Source organism: Oenanthe melanoleuca, chromosome 2, assembly GCF_029582105.1.
Source record: "Oenanthe melanoleuca isolate GR-GAL-2019-014 chromosome 2, OMel1.0, whole genome shotgun sequence".
In the NCBI taxonomy this organism is placed as follows: Eukaryota; Metazoa; Chordata; class Aves; order Passeriformes; family Muscicapidae; genus Oenanthe; species Oenanthe melanoleuca.
Window position 1 is genome coordinate 126010250 of NC_079335.1, and position 8777 is coordinate 126019026.

The 8777-nt window shown below is 45.0% G+C and overlaps 1 protein-coding gene across 5 annotated transcripts in view; it reads right to left on the reverse strand.

Moving 5' to 3' along the window:
- The window catches only part of ANKIB1 (ankyrin repeat and IBR domain containing 1), an 88698-nt gene extending 79947 nt beyond the window's left edge, over window positions 1–8751 (reverse strand). For 4 of the 5 annotated variants that reach the window (XM_056482909.1, XM_056482907.1, XM_056482908.1 and 1 more), the window contains exon 1: window positions 8332–8751. The gene's annotated coding sequence lies outside the window, so the exon portion shown is untranslated. Of the gene's footprint in view, window positions 1–8106; window positions 8178–8331 lie in introns of those variants that run through there. The other variant, XM_056482905.1, reaches the window with a different exon arrangement.
- Between the last annotated feature and the right edge of the window lie 26 nt (window positions 8752–8777).

Consider the following 8777-nt stretch of genomic DNA (forward strand, 5'->3'; position numbering starts at 1 on the left):
TATTTGCTTGTCCCTCAGCTGCTTAGAGATCTAGAACACAACAGAGCCACCTGGATTAAAAAATATAAAATGCTAAAAAAATGACAATTCTGCAAGTAATTTACAGAGGCAAGACATAAGAAATAATAATTTTTTCTTAATAAGAAAAAAAAATAAAATTGACAAATATGTACCATAACCTTTTCTCAGCTATTTCTCCAAAGGCTGGTTCATAACAGGAAATATTTCAATTATCATCATCACTGCCTCACCTGAGAATCCTAAAAAAAACAAATTAAAAACAGTCAGTTTTGAGTTTCTACACAACATTTTTGATAGAAATATACCAACTGTAACTTTGCTATCAAAAATGCCTCTTAGAAATCCACTTGAAATAAGAGGGCAGGGGGGCATTGCTTCTGCCAACTAACATCTACAGAACTTCCCTGAAGCAGAAATCTTAAGTGGACTCAAACTAATAAATCCATCAAATAGAATTTTCTCCTCTAAGTTATTTAATTTTTAGTAATTTACAACCAAGGCCAAAACCAGGACATGAATAGGACACAATGTTCCTACCATGTCTTAAAGTCCTTGCTATAAGAATAACAGGGCTTGTTTAAAATGCAGAATTATAAACAAGAAAAATCTAATTATTTCCTCTGCTAAATTCCAAGAAAAGTGATCATCAGGTGAAGTACTTGCAGCATAGAATCAGTATCAGTTTCCAGCTTAAGTCCACTTAATCACAATTGATCAGAGACTCTATAAACCAGTCAAGAAATATGCCATTAGAACATATATAATTAGCATTATACATGTTAAGCGTATTTTCCTCAAAAATGCTTTGAAACCTCCAGAAAGAAATCTTTCCTGAAGGAAGGTGGGGATGGAAGGGGGAAAGTAAGAGATTACTAACATTCCTACAGGACATTTTACAAAAGTCATTATTTTAATTAAGAAAATTACCACAAAATTAAACTAAGAATCCTTGTGTAAGAATTTTCACAATTAGACAAAATTATTTTTATCACTCTTCCACTAAGTTATATCACAGGCTACCCCTAGGTGACATCATGTTGACCAAAAGCCCAGATTCTTTTCTGGCAGGCACTCATCCCAAACCTTTAGTGCTCCACAGAGCTGCTGTGACCCAAGGGCAGGATGCAGCACTCAGCCTTGTTGCATCTCACACCATTGGCCTCAGCCCCTTGATCCAGCCTGTCCAGATCACTCTGCAGAGCTTTCCTACCCTCCAGCAGATCGACACTCCCACCCAGCTTTGTGGCATCTGCAAACTGACTGAGGATGCACTGGATCCCCTCTTTCATCTCATCAATGAAGATATCCAACAGGACAAACCACAATACTGAGCTTTGGGGAACACTAGTTCCCCAGCTACTGCAACTGGATGTAAGTCTATTCACCGTCCCTCTGTGAGCCTGGACATTCAGACACTTTTGTTTGCCCAGAGAAGAGTATGCCAGTGGAAACAGTTTCTCCAGGAGAATGCTGTGGGAAAAGGTGTCAAAGGCTTTACAGACTCTAGGAAGACAAATTCTGCAGCTGTTTGCTCATCCATTAAGCAGGTCACTCTGTCCTAGAAGATCAGCTTGGTCCAGCAGGACCTGGCTTTCACAAACCCATGCTGGGCCTGATCCCCTGGCTGTCCTGTATGTGCCATGTGATGGCTCTCAAGGTGATCTGCTCCATGACATTCCCTGGCCCTGAAGTCAGACTGACAGGCCTGTAGTTCCCCAGACCCTCCTTCCAACCCTTCTTGTACATGAGCATCACATTTGCTAACCTCTAGTCACCTGGGACCTCCACCATTAACCAGGATTGCTGGTAAATGATGGAAAGAGGTTCAGTGGGCACTTCTGCCACTGCCATCAGAACCCTTGGGTGGATCCCACCCAGCCTCTGAGACTTGTGTATCAGTGGCACAAGTGGACTCTGACCCTTTCCCTTTGGATTACAGGGCTTTCACTCTGCTCCTTGTCTCTTTATTCCAGCTCAGACAGCTGGGTACCCAGAGAACAGTGCTAGTCATGCTATTAAAAACCGAGGAAAAGAAGGCATTAAGTGCTTCAGCCTCTTTCCTCATCTTTTGTCACTTTGTCCTCTCATCCAACAAAGGATGAGGATTCTGTTAGGCCTTGCTTTTGTTGCTGGTATATTAATAGAAACACTTTTAATCAACTTTTACAGCACTAGCCAGATTAAGTTCTAATTGCCCTTTCTAATTTTCTCCCTGATAATCTCACAATATCGTTGTAGTCCTCCTGAGTTCCTGACCCCTTCTTCCAGAAGCCAGAGACTCTCCTGATTTCAAACCAGAACACTCTGCTCAGGCTGGTCGTCTTCCCAAACAGCTCTTCTTTAGGCACATGGGGACAGCCCACTTCTGCACTTCTGGGATTTTCTTCTTCAAAAGTGTCTATCCTTCCTGGACTCGTCTTCCTTTTAGGAATGCTTGCCAGAAGTTTTTCAACCAATCTCCTCAATATGCTGGTCTGCCCTCCAGAAGTCCAAGATAACAACTCTGCTGACTCCCTCCTTACTTCTCCAATAATTGAAAACTCTGTAGTTTCACAATCACTGTGCCCAAGAGGGCCTCCAATCATGGTATCACCCACAAGTGCTTCTCTGCTTGTGAATGGTAATCCCAGCAGGGCACCTTCCCCAGCTGGTTTACTAGCCAACAGTGCCAGGAAGTTCTTTTTCAGACACTCCGGGAACTGTTTCCTCTGGACTGTTTCCTCTCCACTGCATTGTATTTCCAGCTGACATCTGGTGAGTTGAAGTTCCCCAGGAGAACAAGGGCTAGTGATTGTAAAACTTCTCACAGCTGCTCAGAGGATATTTTGTCTGTCTCTGCAAGCTGGCTAGACATAAGAGACTCCCAACCAGGATATCTGCACTGTTGCCTTACCCCTTATTCTCACCCATAAGCAACCCTATTGGCACCATAATTAAGTTCTAGACAATCCAAACACTTCCTAAAACAAAGGGCTATTCCACTGCCTCTCCTTCCTTCCCTATCCCTTCTGAAGAGTTTACATCCATCCTCTGCAGCCCTCCGGTTGTGAGTCATCACACAATGACCATGTTTCTGTAATGGCAATTATATCATAATTTTCCTGCTGCACAATGGCTTCCAGCTCCTCCTGTTTGTTGCCTGTGCTGCATGCGCTGGAGCAGAAGCACTTCAGTCAGGTTATTTATACCTCCACCTTTTTTGGGGAAGAAGTCCTAATTCCTGTGTGACCAATCTTAGATGCCTCTGTGGTCTCTAACACAGGCATAACTACTGGTCTTTGCTGCCACATGGATCTTTATCCTTTGTCTTCAGTGAAATGGAAGATCAAAGATCATCACTAGCACACCATCACTCAAATATGGGTGTGCTGCCCCCAGGCTTATCTCTAGTGAGCCTGGTTATATCAGTTTCCCCCTCCCAGTCTAGTTCAAGCTTTTCTAATGAGTCCTTCTGTGCAAAGATATTTTTCTCCTTTTGATAGAGGTGTACACTGGCTGTCGTCAGAAGGCCTGGTGTCATGTAAACCAGCCCATGATTAAACCCCCCAAAATTCTGCCAGTCACACTAGGCTTGAAGCCAGGAATTGATCGTTCCCTCATTCCCTGCAACTGGAAGGACAGAGAAGCACATTACTTGTGCTCCTGATTTTTTAACCAAGGCCCTGAAGTTTCTCTTCATTGCCTTCATACTTCTTGTAGCAACTTCACTGCTGCCTGCCTGGGGAAAAAAAAAATAAAATCAATAACAAATATTAATCTGAGAGCCATACAGGATAGGAAACTTTCTCTCCACATCTTTAACCCAGGCCTCAGGGAAGCGAGAGTCTTCCTCAAGAAATGAGTCCTTCTCTTCGAGCCTTTTGTTCCCTTCAGAAGGGAGTCTCCTGTGATAATGATCCATCCTTTTTGCTTTGTGGGAGCAGATTAGATGCAGGGTATAGGTCAACTTAACCTTGGCAGCACCAAGCTAGATGAACCATCCCTTGTTACTGTTTGGTTTCATATGCAGAGGCTCCTAAGTGTTATGTAAGGGCATTTGGGAAGGTAAAGCAGTCTCAGAAGAGACACACCTCTGCTGCACTGGGCAGGAACTTGTCACCATCGTCCCTTATCCCTTCAAGTCACTGCACTCAGCCAGGTTGAGAGTCATAGGGAGTCTTCCATATCACGTCTACTGCAAGTTCTTCAGGTGTTTCAGAATGGCAATCACAAGCCACTGGAAAACTCCTTTAAGTAGGGGAAATCCCCAAGAAATTTAATGAAATTTTCTCCAACATAGAAGCCTGCATATAAAAACTATTTTAGACAGAATTAATAATATAGTGCCTCAGTTGTTACTATGTAATATAAACTACACTAAGTCACTGCCAAAGAATAATGTTACTATAGAGAAGGTTGTGTGCAAACACTCATTTCTTGGTGTAAGCTTAGGCACAAATACAAACCTTGCTTTTAGAGGATTAACTTTGTCCCCTCGTCTCCCTTGTCAGTACAGAATTAAACAAATAAAGTTACAAGAGTAACTTTTCTTTGCAACACTGTAACACAGCTGCTCCATAAGGCCACCTGAGCTAGGAAGGATCCCAAGTGCTCAGCAGAGACACCCTCCTATTTCCCTCCAGTAACTCATTTGCAATGTCTTCCCATATTTTAGCTGAAATTACCCTCCAACAGGCAGAGTTCAGAATTTACCCAGTTTAAAATACAAATCTAAGGAAACCACCAAATGAAAATCTCTCCTGAGCAATTTAACAAAACCCCTTAAAGAAAATTCAAGAATATTAGCAGTACTACAAAAACCTTTCAGTCAAAAGAAGTGTTTGCCTTATTTAAAACATTAAAAACTCTTGTTCCTTGTCCTGTCAAAACAAGCCTCAGTAAAAAGTCTTTCTTGTGGGCTCCCTTCATATACCAAAAGGTTGCAACAGCACCTCCTCGGTGCCTTCTCTTCTCCAGGTTGAGCAACCCCAACTCTCTCAGCCTTTCCTCATAGGAGAGCTGCTCCATGTTTGTGTCCCTCTCCAGACCTGCTCCAACAGGTTCATGTCTCTGCTGTTTGAGGGGCCCCAGAGCTGGATGCAGCATCCCAGGTGGGGTCTCTCTCACCAGGGCAGAGCAGAGGTGCAGAATCTCCGCCATCACCCTGCTGGCCACACTGCATTTGATGAAGCCCAGGACACAATTGGCTTTCTGTGCTCCAAGAGCAGACTGAAAACTTATGTCCAGGTTTTCATCCAAAAGTACTCTCAAGTCCTCCTTGGCAGGGCTGCTCTCAATCCCTTCATCCCCCAGCCTGCACCAATACCAGGACTTGTCCTGACCCAGGTGGGGATCTTGCACTTGGCCTTCCACTGTCACAAAGATTAACTAGTCTGTTTCCAATAACTCTGGAAGACATCTAGCAATTATGAAGAAAAACAGCAGTTGTTAAACATTAGGTAGACGTCTCTGGCTTGAACTTTCAATGTAAAATGTAATATAATCTTGCACGAAATAATCTTTCCCTCTAAAATTTACACGTAAGTGTGATTTCCATAATGCTTCATAGAAAACTGTGGTATGTATTTTGGGAGGAGGAAGCAAAAGCAGTAAAAGTCTCGCCTGATGATAACGATGTTGAAAACCATGTTGAATTTTCCATGTCATTTTGAACATTTCAGAATTTCCACAGGGCTGCTCTTCAAGCAAAACAGATCTCTCTTTGCTATGTGTCATTACCAATTATGCAAACACAGTAATATGATTAGAAATGAAACTGGTGCAGCACATGTATCGGTAACCTCCAGCTTCTCGATTTTCCTTACTGGCATGAGTCACCTTAGCAAAGCTGACAAAACTTCAACAGTGACAACTGCAGACAGCAACATCTACTTATCAGATTCCAAGGAGAAGTTAATGAACTACTCAGGTAACGGTAACTACATGACATCTGAACAGCAGAAACAAATCCAACTAACTAAACCCTTCAAAAGTAAACAAACAACTCTCCCAAAAAAAAAAAAAAAAAAAAAAAAAAAAAATTCCCTCCAATGCACAAAACAAAAAAAACCTTAAAAAACCAAAACCAAACAAAAATCCAAAACACCACAAAACTTGCTAGTCAAATAAGTTAATGATTAATAAACAAAGCTCGACTACTGAAACAAAAAGAAATGCAGTGATAAGCAATCACAGCAGAGATGTCATAGACCAGGAGTGATAAACTGCTCAGGACATAAAAAATCAACCACAGTGTTTAACAAGGTTTTATATAGTGAAAAAGACATAATGACATTTTCTAATACCATTTTTACAGTTGTTCCATTGAATAAAAGCTGACAGCTTTAGAAGGCATTTCTTTTCATATTTACAAGCTTAGTTTTCTTTAATTTTCGGAAGTGTGCTGGCCAGATAGGGATATATAAGAGATACATATAAACTCACATACAATATGCAACTATGTCTAGAAAATTCTATGGTTTGTGCAATAACCCTAATCATGTACTTACATACGTACATACCTAGACCTATCTAGATGTGTATGGCACAAATGAAAATAAGAGACTGCACTTATTTGCCTAACTTTTGGGTCTTGGCTACTAAAATTATCATTATAGTGCCACTGTTGTAATTCTTTCTCTTTCTTTTAAAATTAATTTTCATTCATAATATTCTGCTGATGCATATGTACACAAATACAGAGCACTACCAACATTGTTTAGCTTTTTTGTAGACTATAGTAATACTGTAATTCAGGAATAATAGATTGTATTATAAAAATATATTATTTTTTAAATTAAGGACACGTGAAATTTGTTGAAGAAGGAATTGACTGAGTACAGGATCACAGAAAAGCCTGGAATTGAAGTTTGCAGAAGCCTCTTCTGCGATTTGTTAATACAACCATTTACTCTTTCCACCTCCACAAAAAAGAAAAGAACAGTTGATATAAATGCTAGCAATTTACTTCTATGTAGACATCTTAATGAAACAAGTCACATGCTCTAAGTAGTTGAAAAATGCTGTTGCTTTCCTTATGACTAAAGCCTTCCCCCCCCCCCCCGCCCCAGGAAGAAGAGTAATTTTCCTCTGTACGCAAAAGCGATTAAAGAGAAATTAAGCCACCACACTTCATACTGAAAATCAAAAAGATGAAAGTAAGGCTAAAACAGTCATATGTGTAAGGAAGGCACAGTATCTTTTCATTGCCAACCTTTACAGTCAAAATCCTCTCAAAAGCATCTCTCTCTTTAGTGAATGTACTTAAATTACAGCACATTATTGATGTTATGTCTACAACTAAAACTCAATTTCTGGAACTGGTAAGCACAGAAATGCACTCAAAGAAGGTGCAATCAAGGACGGTTAGACATAATGGAGGGATCCATGCAAACAATTTAAGCTGTAGTATTAGTGCTTTACTCTGCCGAGAATGTTTTCGTGACTCTGTATATCCTCTGCATGCTATTTGAACTGTAAATAAGAGGTAGACTGACTAGTCATGAATTATTAAGATTAATTTTTAAAAGTTGCCCAATTTCCAGTATATGCTCAGACATGCCTAGGAGAGGAATATTGCTACTTACATAAAACTGCTACGATATCAAGACCAATTTTTTTTCCACTGAGTTAAAAAAAAAAACAACAAAAACAAAAGACCCACATCCCCGAGATCGCGAGCGTTTAAATTTATTCAAGAGCTGCTCTGACGGCGTTACCGAGTCAGGAAGCCAGGTCACTCTGTCACAGCTCACCCCGCAGCACACGCTCCCACTCCGGCCACTCACGCCTTTCCCCTTCTGCCTTCCAGGCAGGATTTCCCGGCTACGAACAAGGCGGGCATGAGCCCAGCGGCGGGACCCGCCTGAAGCCAGGCCATGGGGCAGCTCCAAACTTTACGACGGTCCCGGCCGCCCCGGGGCAGCTGCCACAGATCCCCCCTACCCGGGCGGCTCCCGGGCGAGCCCCCCGCCCTCCGCCGGCCGAGAGCCGGGCCGCAGCCGGCCTGTCCCCGCTTATCCCCCGGCCCACGGCCCGCGGCCCCCGCCATCCCCTTTCCCCACAGACCCCTGCCGCACTATCCTCGGTAACCTGCCCCTGGCTCACCTCCGCGCTCCGGCTGCTCCCGCCTCCCCTCTCCGCTCCCTTCTCCTGCCGACGGCACCGAGGCGCCCCCGGAGCCGCCTCCCGGCCCGGCCCGGCCCCCCTGCGATTCGCGGCGCTGCCGACGCCCCGATGCGCGGAGCCTCCGGGCTCCCCCGCGGCCGGGCTCCGCTCGCCGTGCCCTCCCGCACCCCCGCCCGAGCCTCGCCCAGCGCCGCGGGCACTCACCGGCTCCTCACAGGGGCTCTCCCCGGCCCTTCCCTGCACCTCCGCGCCCGCCACTCAGAGCTTCCATGTGCCCAGCGGCCGCACCTCTCTCCCGCTCCACTCCGGGTACGGCGCCCTCTGGAGTGCCCGCTCCAGCGGGAGCCTCACGGGCAGTCGGGGCTGTCACTCAGCCCGCCGGGGCCCCCGGCGCGGGCACGGCGCTGCGGCTGCCGCCGGCTCGCTACCCCTTTGTTCGGCGGCGGTGGCGGCGCTGACAGCTGCTGCCGGCGGCGCTCCGCGGGCCCGGGCGGCCGCTCCGCCTCGGCGCCTCCCCGCCCGCCGGCCGCGCCTCCTGCTCCCGGCCCGGCCCGCAGCCCCGGCCCACTCCCTCTTTCTCCGCCCGCGGTCAACAACCGGCGGCGGCAGCACAAGTTCAGGCTGCCGACCCGGAAACTCATCGGCGGCCG